At 50.8% G+C, this 18,742-nt stretch overlaps 1 protein-coding gene across 2 annotated transcripts in view; it reads right to left on the bottom strand.

Moving 5' to 3' along the window:
* AGTPBP1 (ATP/GTP binding carboxypeptidase 1) overlaps positions 1–18,742 on the bottom strand; it is a 1,256,713-nt gene that overhangs the window by 239,749 nt on the left and 998,222 nt on the right. The window lies entirely within an intron of this gene.

Here is an 18,742-nt window from a genome sequence, read left to right as displayed (position 1 = left end):
AAAACTTACATTTCATAAAGTTCTAGGAGAAAGAGTATTACATTCATTTAATGGCGTGGTTTCCATGTATTAGGGCCAATTTAAAAGTATATATTAGCCATTGATGAATCATTCAAGCTCTGTCACACCCCAATCCACTCAATAGTAAGGTGCATGACAGTTGATTTGATATGACACAGTCCACTTCGGGGGCCTGCCACTTGGAGATCTCAGGCAAGCCCACACATATTGCCTCCAGTTAGAAAAGTGTTCTGTCAAAATGTCATCATTCCAAGTCTTATACTTTTCCTTTTTCCCCAGCCAGTGACCATTAAAGCATATCAATTAGATAGAAACTGTAGTGCAGGTGGCACTTGATTTTAGCAAATTAATTCCAAAGAGTCGGTGGGATACTAACTGTGCGGTCTAGTCGCAAGCTGCACTTTTTTGTACGTTTCCTTATACTACAACTTTACTACTCAGGTTCTACAAAATGCTTTTCACAAACCGACGTGCAAAGACCTTCTGTCTTTTCTATGCAGATATCTCTGATGTACCATTGATTTAGTTCTAGGTTAATAATTACTTTAAGTTAATTTACATTTCAATTTCTCATTATTATTTTTTTTAAATAATGAATAAACTATTATTTTTCCCTATATATTAATATGGGGATGTCTCAGCCATGGTGGAGGAGACCTCTGCCTACATGTAAGAAGTAATTAATAGAACTTTACAATGGTTAATCCTGTTCTAGCAGGCTCCGCCCCATGTTTTCGGAGAGTGGAGACAACAAGTTAAGGAAATGTACATTAAGATGGCATGGGGAATTAGAGTAATCTTAACAAAAGAGGTATGGGTGCAGGAGAAAATCTTGACAGACTTTGAGATGAAACTGGTACATGAATGCAGCCAAATAATAGCCCTTTTAGAGCACAAAGAGAAATATGTTCTTACCACAAAGAGTACAATCACTGGGCTCTAGAGAATACACAGCTATGGCACAGAAGGAAGGAAACAAGTCTGATCAATTGTTAGCCCAACTGATCAGAATGGAATTCAAACAGAAGAACTGACTGCTTTAGGATGTACAGATGGCGTGGTGTGTTATGCACAAGCGGGTTTTAACAAAATTCCAGAAAAACTGTATTTCTCCCTGTACACAAGCTCTGTCCAAATGTGCCCTGTGTTCCTCATAGCCCATCTGCCAGGAGCCTCTCTACCAGCACTCTGCCTGGAAAATAGGGAAGAGACTGACAACCCAATCATACAAGCAGAGAGCTCAACAGGATTAGGTCTCTACCTGGACAGAAGGACCCTGGGGCAGATGGCTTGCAATTAGATTTTTAAATCATATATGAGCAACTGCTATGCCCATACTCATTAGCAGTCTTTCGTTACTCATTGAAATCAGGTAGACTCTCCCCATGGCAGGAGAAGCAATGATGCTAGTGGTTCCCAAACCTAATTGTGGACACCTGGACAAAGCACTGTATCGTTCCTATGTCAGTGCTGAATTTGAACTATGATATACTGGAAATGTAAAGCAAGCAGATTACTTAAAGCTATTCCCGCCTCATTCACCTTAATCACAGCAGATCCATACGTGACCGCAGAACGTTACCTACCTTAAGAAGTCTGTTTCATATACTTGACAGCGTACCTCAAGAGTATGACACCTCCTCAGTGCCCTCATTGGATATTGAAAAGACATTCAATATGTTAGATTGGGGTAGCATGTATGGTATACTGTGTGTACAACATTATGGATGAAAGTATGTTGTCAGAAGGATGGCAACTACAGTTGGGCACCATATTTAGGGTGCCCAATTTCGCCCCTTCTATTTGTGCATGCAATGAAACTACCACTTAGCTGGGCACAATGTGAATGTAATCTGAAAGTTGTGAAAGTGCTTGGAACATCACACATTATTTTTCTTTATGAAGATGATGTCCTCTTTTATTTAAGTGACTCCGTGATCTAGCCACAACCATCACCATATAGGAAAACTTTACCAAGATAGCTGGCCTAGCAATTAACTAGAGCAAGTCCAGTATTTCCTCCCAAAAAAAGATGTTACAAATCACATTCGTCTACACGCAAATGCACACTAGAGTTGGGCACAAGACATTCAAATATCTGGGTGTCAAAGTATATATTACATTAATGTAGATATTTATGACAGTGACCAGTTGAAAACTGTCACCTCTCTGAGGATGTGTGGCTTTCTGAAGACATCTTCCACATTCTATAGCTGGCCGCAATGGATTGTCAAATATAATGATGTTCCCCCACCTGCTATATTACTGTAGAACAAGTTACTTATCTTCAGTAACGCATTATCTGGTAGAGGCTCTATCTAGCTGAAGACTCCTTACGTTTGAATTTCACAGGCATCAGGCTGAATCCGGAAACTTTGGCTTAGCCACCCCTTACTCCCTCAGTCGGCTGGCTCCATTTGGATACCCGTGACATTGTCGGAAGCATTGGTTATGACGTTGCGGTACCTATATAGGCACCACCCAGGCACGCGAATGTCAGTACTTTTTATTTTTCCACCCCAGAAGAGCAGAGCCACGAAAGAACTGACGTAGTTGTGTGCAAAACTAGGGCCCTGAAAAGGTGAGTAACCCTAGCCCTACAACATTAGTCCGCAAAGCGGGGAGGCATGGGTGGGGCTGTAATGAATCTGCAGCTAGATAGCGTCGCTACCAGATGAACAAGTTACTTACCTTCGGTAACGCTTTTCTGGTGGATACAGTATCTGCCTGTGGATTCCTCATCTTGTGAATATCCCTGCGCCAGCAACATTCAGAAACTTTTGTAGCAGTCCACGCCGATGAGGTCGAAGACGACGTCACAGAGGAACGGCACCGCTCGCGACTCCGCTGATGTCACCGGCTCCATAAGAAGACCTCGTCGGCGTGATGACATCAGTTCCGCCCCTTTTTTCCGTGCCTTCGAGGCACACGGACGGACTGACAGCAATATATACACAGTATACACAGTACACAATATGCAGAACAACACACATAGTGTGGAGAATAAATAGAAAGGCCAAAGAAAGACACAATGCCTTTGACAGTAACATATACATTTTGAAATACCATCATTAGAATAGTAGACTAAAACATTATTAATAAAACCTTAGGTATAGAAGGATGGACAACGGGGAGGCGGGTGGGTCAGTGAGGAATCCACAGGCAGATACTGTATCCACCAGAAAAAGGGTTACCGAAGGTAAGTAACTTGTTCTTCTGATGGATACATCTGCCAGTGGATTCCACACCTTGTGAATAGATTCCACAGCAGTCCCCACTCCCGGAGGAGGGTGTCCACCCTTCTATACCAGAAAGTCCTGAAGGACGGATCGAGCAAAGTGTCCGTCCCTCCTTACCTCGGTGTCCAAGCAATAATGTCTTGCGAAGGTGTGGAGGGAGGCCCAAGTTGCCGCCCTACAAATGTCCTCCACAGGAACGCCCCTAGACAAAGCAGAAGTGGAAGACTTTGCTCTAGTGGAATGAGCCCTTAAACCCTCTGGAGGTTCCTTACCAGCCAGGGAGTAGCATATCTTGATGCACAAGACAACCCACCTGGAAAGGGTGCGCTTGTGCACTGCTCTGCCTTTCCTGCAGCCAACAAAGCCCACGAAGAGCTGGTCATCAACTCTGATGTCCTTTGTTCTGTCCAGGTAAAAGCTCACCGCCCTCTTAGGGTCCAAGCGGTGAAGTCTCTCCTCCTCCTTGGAAGGGTGAGGGGGAGGATAAAAGGTAGGGAGGGTAATGGATTGCCCCAGATGGAAGGGAGTTACCACCTGAGTACCATTCTTTCAGCATGAATGGTCAAGAACGGGGGTTTTGAACTCGGAGCTTGAAGCTCACTTACCCTCCTTGCCGAGGTGATCGCAATGAGGAAAACCGTCTTAAAAGACAACAGTCTCAAGGGACACTTATGTAAGGGCTCGAAGGGAGAACCCATAAGATAAGTCAATACAAGGTTTAAGTCCCATTGAGGCACAATAAAGGGAGTAGGAGGAAATTTGTTTGTGAGGCCCTTGAGAAACCTAAGCACAATAGGTGATTTAAATAATGACGGCTGATCCGGCAGGCAAAGGAAAGCCGACAAAGCCGATAAATATCCTTTAACTGTAGCCACAGCAAAGCCTTGCTGAGCAAGAGAAAGGGCAAACTGCAGAATGTTAGACAGACGAGCCTTCAAAGGATCAATTGACCTCTCTCCACACCAAAGTACAAACTTAGACCATCTATAGGAATATATAGATTTGGTAGAGTGACGTCTGGCAGACAGAATGACATCTACCACATCTGGCGGGAGAGAAAAAGAATTCAAGTTGCCCCGTTCAATCTCCAGGCACGAAGGTGTAAGCTCTGGAGGTGGGGGTGTAGAACCTGCCCCTCCGACTGCGAGAGGAGGTCTGCCCTCAGGGGGAGACGGAGCGGAGGGCACGAAGAGAGGTGGAGAAGATCTGTGTACCACACCCTTCTTGGCCAATCCGGGGCGACCAATATGATTGGGTCCGGTCTTGGCGAATCTTCCTCAGAACCCGAGGAATCAAGGGTATGGGAGGAAACGCGTAAAGGAGTCGTGAGCTCCAACTCAACTGAAACGCGTCCCCCAACGCTCCCTGCATCGGATACTGGAGACTGCAGAATGACGGGCAGTGAGCATTCTCGTGAGTGGCGAACAGGTCCACCCGAGGAGTCCCCCACATCCGAAAAACGTGACGAACCACCTCCGGATGGAGCCTCCACTCGTGGTCGGCGGAGAACTGCCGACTGAGACTGTCCGCACGTACGTTCAGCACCCCGGCCAGATGATTTGCCATCAGACAAATCTGATGGTCCTGAGCCCAGGACCGTAGACGCAGAGCCTCTCTGCATAGACAAAGAGACCCCACTCCTCCCTGCTTGTTGACATACCGCATCGCGGTCGTGTTGTCCGTCAGGACTTGAACAGACTGACCGCGAAGGGAAGGGAGGAAGGCCTTCAGTGTCAAACAAATTGCCCGTAATTTCAGAAGGTTGATGTGAAGCAACCTTTCCTCTGGAGACCAAAGACCCTTGATCTCCAGATCCCCCAGATGAGCACCCCACCCTAAGGTGGATGCATCCGTTATCACTGTGGCCACCGATGGAGGAAGATGAAAGGGCTTTCTTTGAGTCAGATTGCCCTCTACCTTCCACCAAGACAGATCCGCTGCAGCTTCTCTGGAGATCCTCACAGACTCCCTGAGATCTCCCTTGTGCTGATACCACTGCTTGCGGAGGCACCACTGGAGCGCCCTCATGTGCCAGCGTGCATGGTTGACCAACAGAATGCAGGAAGCGAACAGACCGAGCAGGCGAAGGACCTTCAGAACCGGAACGACCGTTCCGTTGTAAAATAAAGGAATCATTTCCTGTATGTCGAGAATCCTTTGTGGAGGAGGGAATGCTCGACACACAGTAGTGTCCAGTACCGCACCTATGAACAGGTTGCGCTGAGAGGTGAGATTTGGGCACGTTTATCGAAAAGCCCAATTTGTACAACAGCTGAGTTGTATCCTGCAGATGATGCAGCACCTTCTCTGGCGACTCTGCTTTTATCAGCCAGTCATCCAGATAGGGAAAAACTGATATCCCTGACCTTCTGAGATGGGCTGCCACTGCCATCACCTTCGTGAAGACTCGGGGTGCAGAAGTAAGACCAAACGGTAGGACCGCAAACTGATAATGTTGCGACCCTACCGTGAAACGGAGATACTTTCTGTGCGACTTCAGGATTGGGATGTGAAGAACAAGTTACTTACCTTCGGTAACGATTTTTCTGGTGGATACAGTATCTGCCTGTGGATTCCTCACCTTGTGAATATCCCCTGCGCCAGCATTCCACGGAACTTTTCTTCCCCAGCATTCCACGTCGACGTGGGCGACGTCACAATACATCGGCTCCGCACGCGACTCCGTACGACGTCATCGGAGCCATAAGAAGCCCACGTCGGCGTGGTGACGTCAGTTCCACCCATTTTTTCCGTGCCTTCGAGGCGAACAGGTGAACCAACGACAAACCCAAGTATACACAGTATATAGAAAACCAATACATATACATAGCATACAAAACAAGGGAATGCTAATCAAACAAGCATTACCTACAAATGTACAAGAGAAAATATAAGCATTTCAAACAAGACTAATTTCATGGTATACAAAAGGTGGACAACGGGGAGGCGGGTGGGTTGGTGAGGAATCCACAGGCAGATACTGTATCCACCAGAAAAATCGTTACCGAAGGTAAGTAACTTGTTCTTCTGATGGATACATCTGCCAGTGGATTCCTCACCTTGTGAATAGATTCCCACAGCAGTCCCCACTCCCGGAGGAGGGTGTCCACCTTTCTATACCAGAAAGTCCTGCAAGACAGAGCGCGCGAAGTGGCCCTCCCTCCTCATCTCAGAGTCCAAGCAATAATGCTTTGCGAAAGTATGGAGGGAGGCCCAAGTCGCGGCCTTACAAATATCTGCCACAGGAACACCCCGGGCCAGAGCAGATGTTGAAGACTTAGCTCTAGTAGAGTGAGCACGAATACCCTCAGGAGGAGTCTTACCAGCCAGGGCGTAGCAGATCTTGATGGTCAGTATTATCCATCTTGACAGCGTGCGCTTGTGCACCGCTTTACCTTTAGAACGACCAACGTAGCCAATAAAAAGCTGGTCATCAACACGAAAGTCCTTGGTCCTGTCCAAATAAAAACTCATAGCCCTCTTCGGGTCAAGGCGATGGAGTCTTTCTTCCTCTTTGGAAGGATGAGGGGGTGGATAAAAAACAGGGAGGGTAATAGACTGCCCCAAATGGAAAGGAGTAACAACTTTTGGCAGGAAAGCAGCCCTGGTCCTGAGAACCATCCTTTCAGCATGTAAGGTAAGAAAAGGAGGTTTGGAACTAAGAGCTTGAAGCTCACTTACCCTCCTTGCCGAGGTTATGGCTACAAGAAAAACCACCTTAAAGGACAACAGCCTCAAAGGACAATTATGAAGAGGCTCAAATGGGGACCCCATTAAAAAGGTTAAGACAAGATTAAGGTCCCACTGAGGCATTACAAATGGAGTAGGAGGAAACATGTTTGTAAGGCCCTTGATGAACCTCAGAACAACCGGAGATTTAAATAACGAAGGTTGATCTGGAAGGCACAGAAATGCCGATAAGGCCGAAAGGTAGCCCTTGACCGTGGCCACAGCACAGCCCTGCTGAGCCAAGGAAAGAGCAAACTGAAGCACATCAGAAAGATGAGCCTTTAAAGGGTCAATGGATCTCTCTCCACACCACTTTACAAACTTAGACCACCTGTAGGAGTATATGGACTTGGTGGAGTGTCGCCTGGCCGATAAAATAACGTCCACCACATCAGGTGGGAGAGAGAAGGAACTCAGGTTGCCCCGTTCAATCTCCAGGCATGAAGGTGTAAGCTCTGGAGGTGGGGGTGTAGAACCTGCCCCTCCGACTGCGAGAGGAGGTCTGCCCTCAGAGGGAGACGGAGCGGAGGGCACGAGGAGAGGTGGAGAAGATCTGTGTACCACACCCTTCTTGGCCAGTCCGGGGCGACCAAAATGACTTGGGCCCGGTCTTGGCGAATTTTCCTCAGAACCCGAGGAATCAAGGGTATGGGAGGAAACGCGTAAAGGAGTCGTGAACCCCAACTCAACTGAAACGCGTCCCCCAACGCCCCCTGCATCGGAAACTGGAGACTGCAGAATGACGGGCAGTGCGCGTTCTCTCGGGTGGCAAACAGGTCCACCCGAGGAGTCCCCCACGTCCGAAAGACGTGACGAACCACCTCCGGATGGAGCCTCCACTCGTGGTCGGCGGAGAACTGCCGACTGAGACTGTCCGCACGCACATTCAGCACCCCGGCCAGATGATTTGCCATCAGACAAATCTGATGGTCCTGAGCCCAGGACCACAGCCGCAGGGCCTCTCTGCAGAGACAAAGAGACCCTACTCCTCCCTGTTTGTTTATATACCACATCGCGGTCGTGTTGTCCGTCAGAACTTGAACTGACCGACCGCGAAGGGAAGGGAGAAAGGCCTTGAGTGCCAAACGAATCGCCCGCAACTCCAGAAGGTTGATATGAAACAACCTTTCCTCTGGAGACCAAAGACCCTTGATCTCCAGATCCCCCAGATGAGCTCCCCACCCTAGGGTGGAGGCATCCGTTATCACTGTGGCCACCGATGGAGGTAGATGGAAAGGCTTTCCTTGGGACAGATTGCCCTCCACGCTCCACCAAGACAGATCCGCTGCAGCTTCTCCGGAGATCTTGATCGACTCCCCGAGATCCCCGTTGTGCTGATACCACTGCTTGCGGAGGCACCACTGGAACGCCCTCATGTGCCAGCGTGCATGGTTGACCAACAGAATGCAGGAAGCGAACAGACCGAGCAGGCGAAGGACCTTCAGAACTGGAACAACCGCTCCACTGTGGAATAAAGGGACCATCTCCTGAATGTCGAGAATCCTTTGAGGAGGAGGGAATGCCCGACACACAGTAGTGTCCAGTACTGCCCCTATAAACAGGTTGCGTTGAGAGGGCACCAGGTGAGACTTGGGCACATTGATCGAAAAACCCAAGTCGAATAACAGCTGAGTTGTCACCTGCAGATGACGCTGCACCATCTCCGGGGACTCTGCCTTCAGAAGCCAGTCGTCCAGGTAGGGGAAAACCGGAATCCCCGACCTCCTGAGATGAGCAGCCACCACTGCCATCACCTTTGTGAAGACTCGAGGTGCAGTAGTAAGACCAAACGGGAGGACCGCAAACTGATAATGTTGCGACCCAACCGTAAAACGGAGATACTTCCTGTGCGACTTCAGGATTGGGACATGGAAGTACGCGTCCTGCAAGTCGAGCGACACCATCCAGTCTCCTTGCTGCAACGCTTGAAGAACCTGCGCAAGGGTCAGCATCTTGAACTTCTCCTGTTTCAGGTAAAAATTCAAGATTCTGAGGTCCAGAATCGGACGCAATCTGCCGTCCTTCTTGGGGATCAGGAAATACCGGGAGTAGCATCCCTGACCCCTTTCCTGCTCCGGAACCACCTCTATTGCGCCCTTCTGAAACAAGGCCAGAACTTCTTTCTGCAGGAGAAGCAGGTGGTCCTCCGAGCAATAACCTTGGCAAGGAGGGTAAGGGGGAGGAAACTCCCGAAAGGGAAGGGCGTACCCAGTCTCTACGAGGTTCAAAACCCAAAGGTCGGTTGTAACAGATTTCCAACCCCGTAGAAAGTAGGACACCCGACCCCCCACAGGTCTTACATGATCCGGGATGGGGGATCTAGGGCTGCTTCCCTGAAGCCTCATTTGGAGCAGAGGAGGAGGAGGAAGAAGAGGGGTTACGACCAGAACCTCTCCGACCCCTTTGCTTCCCTCTATAGGAGCGATAGAGGGGATTCTGCTGCTGTTGTTGCTGCTGTTGTTGTGGCTGTCGGAAGGAGCGAAAGGATGACCTTCCGAATCCCCTAACCTTACGGAAAGTTGAACCTCTCACAGGAACCTGCAGACCCAAGGACTTCGCCGTTAACCTACTGTCCTTAAAACGTTGAAGAGCAGAATCTGCCTTCTCCCCAAACAACTTTTGTCCATCAAAGGGCAGATCCACCAGCGTGGCCTGGACATCCGCAGAAAACCCTGAGGAACGGAGCCAAGCTTGTCTCCTTGCGGCAATGGACGACCCCATAATTCTCGCCACAGAGTCCGCCGTATCCAGCCCAGACTGGATCACCTGCCTGGCAGCTGCCTGAGTGTCCGCCACAACCTCCATGAAGGACGACTTATCCCCCTCAGGTAACTTAGGGGCCAGAGTCTTTATAGAGTCCATCAGGGCATGAACATAACGCCCCAGCAAGCACGTAGCATTTGATGACTTCAATGCCATACTTCCTGAGGAGAAAGACTTTTTGGCCGCCTGATCAACTTTCTTCGACTCCCTATCAGCAGGAGATTGGGGGAAAGCACCCGAAGCATGTTTAGAACATGAAGCCTGCACCACTAGGCTCTCCGGAGAAGGATGCGTGGATAAAAAATCCGGGTCTCCTGGCGCAACCCTGTATCTCCTTGCCACCTGCCTGCAAACTGCTGGAGCTGACAGAGGCTTCTTCCACACCTCCAATACTGGTTCCAAGAGAGCCTCATTGAAAGGTAGCAAAGGCTCAGAAGCCGACGTCGGGGAGTGCAACACCTCTGTGAGCAGATTGGACTTGTATTCCACAGAGGGCAGCTGCAGATCTAACAACTCCGCGGCCTTCTTGATCACAACATGGTAGGGCGCCAATTCCTGTGGTGGAGAAGACCTTGCAGAAGCATGCTCCCACTCCGGGGTGGTATCCAAACCACTTGCCACCTCTATACCTCCAAACTCGTCCGAAGAAGAGTCGACCTCACCTTCTTCCACCTCAGCACGAAATCTTTCCTCCTCCAAAACCCTTTGGGCTTCACGCCTCGATCGATTCCGGGGAGCCGGCGTCGTCGACGTCGTACGCGGCGTCGGTGGAGCCAAAGGCATCGGCGTCGGAGGCGCTACAGGTGGAGTCGGCGGCGCCGGATGCGGCGTCGAAGGAGTCGGCCTCGGCGTCAAAGAAGGCTCCGAAGATTGACCATCCATCCGAGGTCGAGCCGGATTCCCAACCGGCGCCGGAAACTGCCAAGAAGGCGCCATCGGCATAAAAGGCATAAAAGGAGCCTGAGCATATTGCTGCGGCACTCCCAGAGAAAACGCCATCGGACCCACGGGACCTGCTGGTGCTCCGGATGGGAAGGATGCTCTCTGAAAAATGCCATACATGGCATTCAGAAATCCCGAAGGATCCGTACCTGGAGCCGGGAACTGGGGATAAGGAACTGCCCCTGTATCCTCCTGTGGAGCCACCGGCGTCGGCTCCTCCGAATCCTCCACCGGAACCACGGAGTCATCAGGCACCGGGACAGACTCTTCCTGCTCCTGCTCCACATCAGATTCCACCCGACCAGGAGTCGAAGCCTTGGACGGCGCCGGAGACGGCGTCGGGGAACGAGCCGGAGTCCGCTTCGGAGAGGGAGACTTCGAAGACTTATCCGGAGAAGGCGAAGGAGACAAGATCTTGCTCTGACGTCGACGAGGCGAAGCCGACCTCGACCTCTTAGACTTCGAGGACCGACGCCGAGAAGAATGCTTCCTCTTCTTATGGTGCTTCTTCGACTTCGACGACCTCGAAGTCGAAGACTCCCGCCTGGACTTCTCCTTTTTCCTCCCTCTCTTCTCCTCACCGATCTTCTTCATGAAGAGTTTGGTCTTCCTCTCCTTCAGTGCTTTAGGATTCATGCTCCTACAGCACCCGCACTCATCCACATCATGATCAGAAGAGAGACACCATAAACAATTCTGATGCGGATCCGTCATGGACATCAGGCCTCCGCACTCCCTACAGGGCTTAAAGCCCGACTTCCTCGTCGAAGACATTCCGATTTTAACAAGAATACACCACTAGATTACAAAGTATCTAGAGAGCACTGGGAAAAAACCGTTGCGCGTCGACGGCGCGGAAAAAAGGGAACTGACGTCACCACGCCGACGTGGGCTTCTTATGGCTCCGATGACGTCGTACGGAGTCGCGTGCGGAGCCGATGTATTGTGACGTCGCCCACGTCGACGTGGAATGCTGGGGAAGAAAAGTTCCGTGGAATGCTGGCGCAGGGGATATTCACAAGGTGAGGAATCCACTGGCAGATGTATCCATCAGAAAATACGCATCCTGCAAGTCGATCGACACCATCCAGTCCTCCTGATTCAGCGCTTGAAGAACCTGAGCAAGGGTGAGCATCTTGAACTTTTCTTGTTTTAGAAAAAGATTCAAGATTCTGAGGTCCAATATCGGACGCAATCTGCCGTCCTCTTTCGGAATCAGGAAATACCGGGAGTAGCATCCCTGACCCCTCTCCTGCTCTGGAACCACCTCTATCGCACCTTTTTGAAACAACTTCAGGACTTCCTCCTGCAGGAGAAGACGGTGGTCCCCCGAGCAAGCCCCCTGACAAGGAGGGTAATTTGGAGGGAATTCCCGAAAGGGAAGGGCGTACCCATTCTCTACAAGATCCAGAACCCAGAGATCTGTAGTTACAGATTCCCAATCGTGTAGAAAATGGGTAAGCCGGCCCCCCACAGGACCAGCATGATCCGGAATGGCGAATCTAGGGCTGCTTTGCGGTGGTGGGAGGGTCTGAGGAAGAGGAAGAGGAGGAGGAGAGTTGCCGGCCACGAGTGCGACCCCTGATTCTTCCCCTGAAACCTCTGGACGAGGAACCTTGCTGCTGCTGCTTGGTCTGTCTGTAGGGTCGAAAGGATGCCCTTCCAAATCCTCTGTACCTCTTAAAAGACCCCCTCGACTGAGATTGAAGTCCCAGAGATTTAGCAGTCGCCTTGCTCTCTTTGAATCTTTCTAGAGCAGCATCCGCCTTTTTACCAAATAGGCCAGACCCATCAAACGGCAGATCCAATAGAGTCGATTGCACATCCTGTGAGAACTCTGAAGATCTTAACCAAGCACTTCTTCTGGTTGCGACAGAAGACCCAATGATCCTTGCAACAGAATCTGCAGTGTCCAGCCCACTTTGGATCACCTGACGTCCTGCCGCCTGAGCATCAGCCAAGATGTCATTAAACCCAGTCCTATCCTCCTCAGGCAGTTTGGGCGCCAGTTTCTTAGCCGAATCCATAAGCGCGTGCACATAGCGTCCCAAAAGACAAGTGGCGTTTGTTGATTTCAAGGCCATGCTGGCTGATGAAAATACTTTCTTTGCTGACTGGTCTAGCCTTTTAGCCTCTCTGTCCCCAATAACCTGAGGAAAAGCCCCCTTAGACTTTCCCGAACAAGCTGCCTGAATTACCAGGCTCTCAGGTGAAGGATGTGACTTTACAAATTCTGGGTCCGAGGAGGAGCCTAGCGCGCAACCAAGATGGCTGCGTAGGCACAGGGCTCCCGAGGGCCTCCGCAACCTCTCACGTCTATCCTGAATAAATCCTGATTCCATCGACGGGCTTTTACAGGCGAACATAAGCGGAGGTGATCCCCGTTGTCCAAATTGAAATCGGACTTCAGGAACCGGGATAGCATTGGCTTCAAGTTGGCGGCCTACTCCTGGACTTGCCCCGGATTCGTATTGGCGTGGTGCCCGGGCAGAAAGTGAACAACAACGGCATGCAGGACCTGGGCTGGTGTGTACCCCGCACTTTCACTTTCGGGTCTCCTCGCTGAAACTGGCTGAGAGACCCTGGCTTGTCAACGACACGTCGATAGTGGGAAGATTGGGAATCCTGACTGGATCTTGGACACTAGCCTGGCCTACACTTCGTGATCGCCGAGGCTCATCAGATCGGCTGTCCAGAGATTACTAATCGTGTTGGTGGACGACAACCTCGGTGGCCCTCAGACAATGACAGCTAGATCGGACGGAGATAAACAAAAATCCAAGACGACTAGGCGGGGAGGCTATACCCAAGCAAATAACATGGACCGCTATGCTCAGTCAAAAGGATCCCCTAGTGGACTGCATAAGTCACCGGAGAGATCCAAGGAGGACCTGGAATCGTCCACAGAATTAACGTTGCAGGATGTCATGGGTGCCATCGACGAGATGAAAGCTGCGGTTAGTCAGCAATTCGACACCTTGGCCCATAAATTGGACACGGTTTTGATCGACTTTAATCTAGTCAGAGCGGACCTTTCAAAAACAAATGAAAAGGTCAAATCCTTGGATCTGAAAACGTCGAGCCTGACAACAGACGTGTCCGACCTGCAAACCGAGGTCCGTACTCAGCGGACATCCAATGATTTATTTGTCCGTCGGCTGGAGGACTTGAAAGTAGGGCTCGGCGGAATAATGTGCGCATAATAGGGGTGCCGGAGAAATTGGAGGTTCCTGCGGCCGACCTCTTCGTGGAAGACCTCGTGATCAACCATCTTGCACCCAAAGGGCTGAGTAAATTTTTTGCGATCGAGCGGGCCCATAGAGTTCCAGGTGGTAAGCCGAAAGCGGGCGCTCCCCCACGGCCTATTATTGCCAGAATTTTCAATTTCAAGGACAGGGACGCTATCCTGCAGGCCTCGAGGGTGAGTGGGCCGACGAAGTTTGAGAACACTAATATAAGTTTCTACCCGGACTTCACACAATCGGTCCAAAAGCAGAGACAGGGATTCATGGGTGTTAAACGGCGCCTGAGGGACATGGAGCTGAAATATGCGATGCTCTTTCCGGCCAGGTTGCGTGATGAGTTTGAGGATCGGTCACATTTCTTCGATCGGCCGGGGGTGGTTGGAGATTGGCTTGATACTTTGCCCCAGCGACGCAGTCGAGAGGAACAAACTGAGGAGAACGGAGGGGGCTTGACGGGGCAGAAAGTTCCCGGTGACTGAACATTGCGATGACACTTCAATACCTTGGTTCGATGTTTATATTCAGTGTCTTATTCTTACGTGCCCGGGGGTTGTGGGGTGCTTAGTGAGACTCTTTCCTCCTCTGGGGTTTCTTTTTGTAGATTAGTCAATGGTAGGGCGACAGGCACACTGCAAGTTGGGGGGGCTACATGGGCTCACGCAGGGGTGCAGGGAGGGGGGAGTTGTAACGGGAATGCTGGTGGGGGGGGTTGGGGAATGTTTGAATGTTTTACAAGGCAACGTAACGCTATATGACTGGTGGTTGGGGTCGTGTTCTCTGGGGGGAGGGGGTTGTGCGCGAGGCTCGGATGGGGGGTAGGGGATTGAGAGTACTCTCATGGAATGTGAATGGATTGGGGGACAGGATTAAACGTGGGGTAGTGCTGCAGTTTTTGAAACGGCTCTCGCCAGACATTGTCTTTCTGCAGGAAACGCATCTAATTGGGAATTCTTGCCATGCTATGAATAGGCAGGGATATCGTCTCGCTGTTCACTCCGGTTTCACTTCTGGCTCGATGGGGGTGGGCATCTTGGTTAGAGCCTCTCTCCCGCTGGAGGTGGACGATATAATCCATGATGACAGAGGGCGGTATGCTGCACTCGTAGGACGGTGGGAGGGCAGAACTGTCTCGCTGGTTTCTGTTTATGTCCCACCAGGATTGCAGACTGTAACATTTGGTGATTTAGGGCGCATGGTCCTGGGACTCCCGGGGGGGGGGGTTCTGGTGATGGGGGGCGATTTTAATTCTGTCGTATCCGGTAGAGCGGATCGTCACCCCCCCCAGGGATCTCCCTGGGGCGCAGACCTGGCTGAGTGGGTTTATAGATACCCTCGGACTTATAGACTGCTGGAGATTACTGCACCCGGGACAGGCGCAATACACTTTCCACTCAGGGGCTCATGGAAGTCTATTGAGACTTGATTATGTCCTTATGCCGGCGGCCCAAGCTATGATGGTTAGGGAAGTAAGACATCTGGCCCGGGGTATTTCTGACCACTCCCCACTACTGTTGCATATGGAGGTCGCCATCGGGGCTGAGGGGAGGGTAGCGCCGATTAACCCTTGGTACCTGCGTAATCCTAAAATCCGGGCGGAACTGGTTAAGTCTCTCGAACACTATTTTAATGAAAATGTGGGGCCAATATCATCTGCTGTCTCGTTGTGGGAAGCCTTCAAAACGGTGATCCGTGGGCAAGCCCTTTCCCTAATTTCCCACACCAAGTAAAGCAAGATTGAGGAGGTGGTTCGCCTTGAGAATGAAATAGCTGAGTTGGAAGGGGACCTGGAGCGGGGTGTTACGAATGATAAGTTGCACGTTCTCAGTATCAAGCAGCTTGACTATAGAGCGTTGGTCACTGATGCTGCCAAGGTGATGAGTAGAGAGTAACAAGGGCGCTTATACGATGTGGGGGATACGGCTGGAAAGTTGATTGCATGGTTGGACAAGAAAGAGAGAGCGAGTCGAGTGGTACCGGTCATTGAGAGAGCGGATGGCGCGCGTGTGACTGACCCTGTGGAAATAGTTGACTGTTTCGCGGGTTATTTCCGCGAAGTATATTCTCCAGTCTCGGATCGCTCTGAGGATGACTCTCAACTACTGCTGAGAGATATTGCGTTGCCGTCTTTGTCAGAGGAGGATAGGATACTGCTGGACGCGACGTTGTCGCCTGATGAGATTGCTTTGGCCATTCGCTCGGTCACTTCCGGCAAGGCCATGGGTCCTAATGGCCTTCCCATCGAACTGTATAAACTGCGTCCGGACAAGATGGCGCCTCATCTACGTGCAATGTTCCTTGAAGCACGAGAAGTGGGCTCCCTCCCCTATGATCAGCGTCTTGCCACAATAGTCGTGATTCACAAGGAGGGGAAGTCGCAGGATCGATGTATTTCTTATCGACCAATCTCACTGTTGAATGCGGAGCCCAAAATTCTAGCTCAGGTTTTAGCTAATCGTCTGATTAGGGTCGTTGGCGACTTGATCCATCCGGATCAGTCAGGTTTCATACCTCACCGTAACACGGCTCTGAACCTGAGGCGTCTCCATGGAGTGCTCGCCAGAGCGGCGCACATACGTGAGCCGGCCATTTTGGCGTCTCTGGATGTGACAATGGCGTTTGACACTCTAGAATGGCCGTATCTTTGGGCGGAACTCGCGAAATTTGGTTTTGGCCCTGCGTTTATCGGTTGGGTGAAGTTGTTGTATGTTGAACCATTGGCTCAGGTGGTAGTGAATGGCAGAGTGTCAACACCCTTTGTGTTGGGAAGAGGCACGCGGCAGGGTTGTCTGTTGTCGCCTCTTCTCTTCGCACTCGCCTTGGAGCCTCTGGCTGCCTGGCTCCGATGGAAGCCCTCATTGCGGGGCATTCAGTGGACGCCTGAATTTGAGGACCGCATCTCTCTTTACGCGGATGACATTCTCCTGTACCTCACATCTCCCCGGCAGTCTTTACTTGTATTAGTCGATGTTCTAAACTCATTTGGTCGTAACTCCGGCTTGGTCATTAACTGGACTAAGTCATGTGTCTACGTTCTCTCGGGTGATGCTCCTCTCCTCCCGCGTGGCTGCCCTATCCAGATTTCGCAATCGGGGTTTAAATATTTGGGAGTCTTCATAACATTAGACCCTGTGGCCCGTTATGAGCGGAACTTGCTCCCCCCACTTCAGCGACTAAAGGCCGACGTTTTGGGTTGGCGACGGCTTCCGCTTTCACCGCTCGGACGTGCGGCGTTGTTCAAAATGATGTCACTACCACGATTCCTGTATGCACTACAAAACACGCTTGACGTTATTCCGGCCCGCTATTTCCGTGAGGTGGAGAGTTTGCAGAGGCAATTGTTCTGGGACGGGCGATCGCGAATCGCTCTCACAAAATTGACACTCCCTTGGTATGATGGGGGTATTGCACTCCCCGATATCAAGCGATATTATTGGGCGTCCCAACTGGTGGCGGTGAATCACGGGATGTACGGACCGGCCCTGAACCCGGCGTTTGCGATGGATAAAATGGTATTGCCTGGTGGGGATTACAATAGGGCACTTTATTCGAAGTCTCCTGGTGTGCAATTGACAGGCCCAACAAAGATAGCAGTACGTGTGTGGCATGCTGCGAATGCTGCGATGGGATGGAAGGACCGCCTGACTCGAGCGACCCCGCTGTATGCTTCAGAAAGGCTGGGCTGTTTGTGGAAAACAAAAGGATTTGAGAAATGGGATATGATTGGCATATGTAAGGTGAGTGATTTTTGGGTGAAAGGGAAGTTTAAAACGTTTGACATGCTGAAAGTGGAATATAAGCTGAACGATAGGGAGTACTTCCGGTATGCTCAGGTACGCCATGCGTTGTGTTCGGTTTTTCCTGATGCTACTGCTATCCCGGAATATTCCCCATTGGAGGACAGGGTGCTAGATGGCTACGTGCCTGACAGCACAATCTCCTTGATTTATAAAAAGCTTATAAACGACCGGGCGGACCTGTTGACCCACCCGAGGGAGGTCTGGGTAGCTGACGGTTTGGTATTAGACGATGAGGACTGGGTATCGGCGGTGGCCTCCCCGAGGGAGGTGGCAATTCCGGCTCGCCTTCGGCTCGCACAATTGAAGATACTCCATAGAGTGTATATCACTGGACCCCGCCTGATGCGCATGGGTCTTTCCGTGGATGGTCTGTGTAAGCGTGGCTGTGGTTTGCTGGGTACTTTCCTTCACGTCATATGGGAATGTCCTGAGGTGGCTCGCTTTTGGAATCGGGTGCATGCGGTAATGGAAGAGGTCACACACGTCGCTCTGTTACCAGAAGCTAAAAGGTGTCTGCTGAACGTGTGGGAGCCAAATGATTATGATGTGGCGCAGACGCAGTGGGCGACTCTGGGGAATATGGTGGCTAAACGCGACATCGCACAGTTATGGGGTTCTCAGAGGTCACCCACGATCTCGGTATGGAAGGAGAATATGGACTGGTGCATGTTTAGAGAAAAGACGGTGTATGTGGCGAGAGGCAAGCCCAGGAAATGGTCTAAGGTGTGGGGTCCGTGGAATTCTTATCGCGGAGACATCTGCGCCCCTCCTCTTGCGATAGTATTGGATGTTCCTTTGCCCACCTAGCTGAACATTCCTAATTTGCTAGGTCATGAGTATGTTACAGTTTGACTTTTTCTCCACACCCGGGCCCCCCCCCCAATCTCTGTCGCAGACCAGTCATGATTACTATATGAGGGGGACTTTCCTACCCCGGGGAGCACGTGCCTGATACTTATAATTTTTATTGCCTTGTTCGTGTGAAATGTTTATAAGTTTTAAATTA

The sequence above is a fragment of the Triturus cristatus genome, chromosome 2_1, assembly GCF_964204655.1.
Source record: "Triturus cristatus chromosome 2_1, aTriCri1.1, whole genome shotgun sequence".
NCBI lineage: Eukaryota > Metazoa > Chordata > Amphibia > Caudata > Salamandridae > Triturus > Triturus cristatus.
This window is presented reverse-complemented; position numbering and strand designations above follow the sequence as displayed.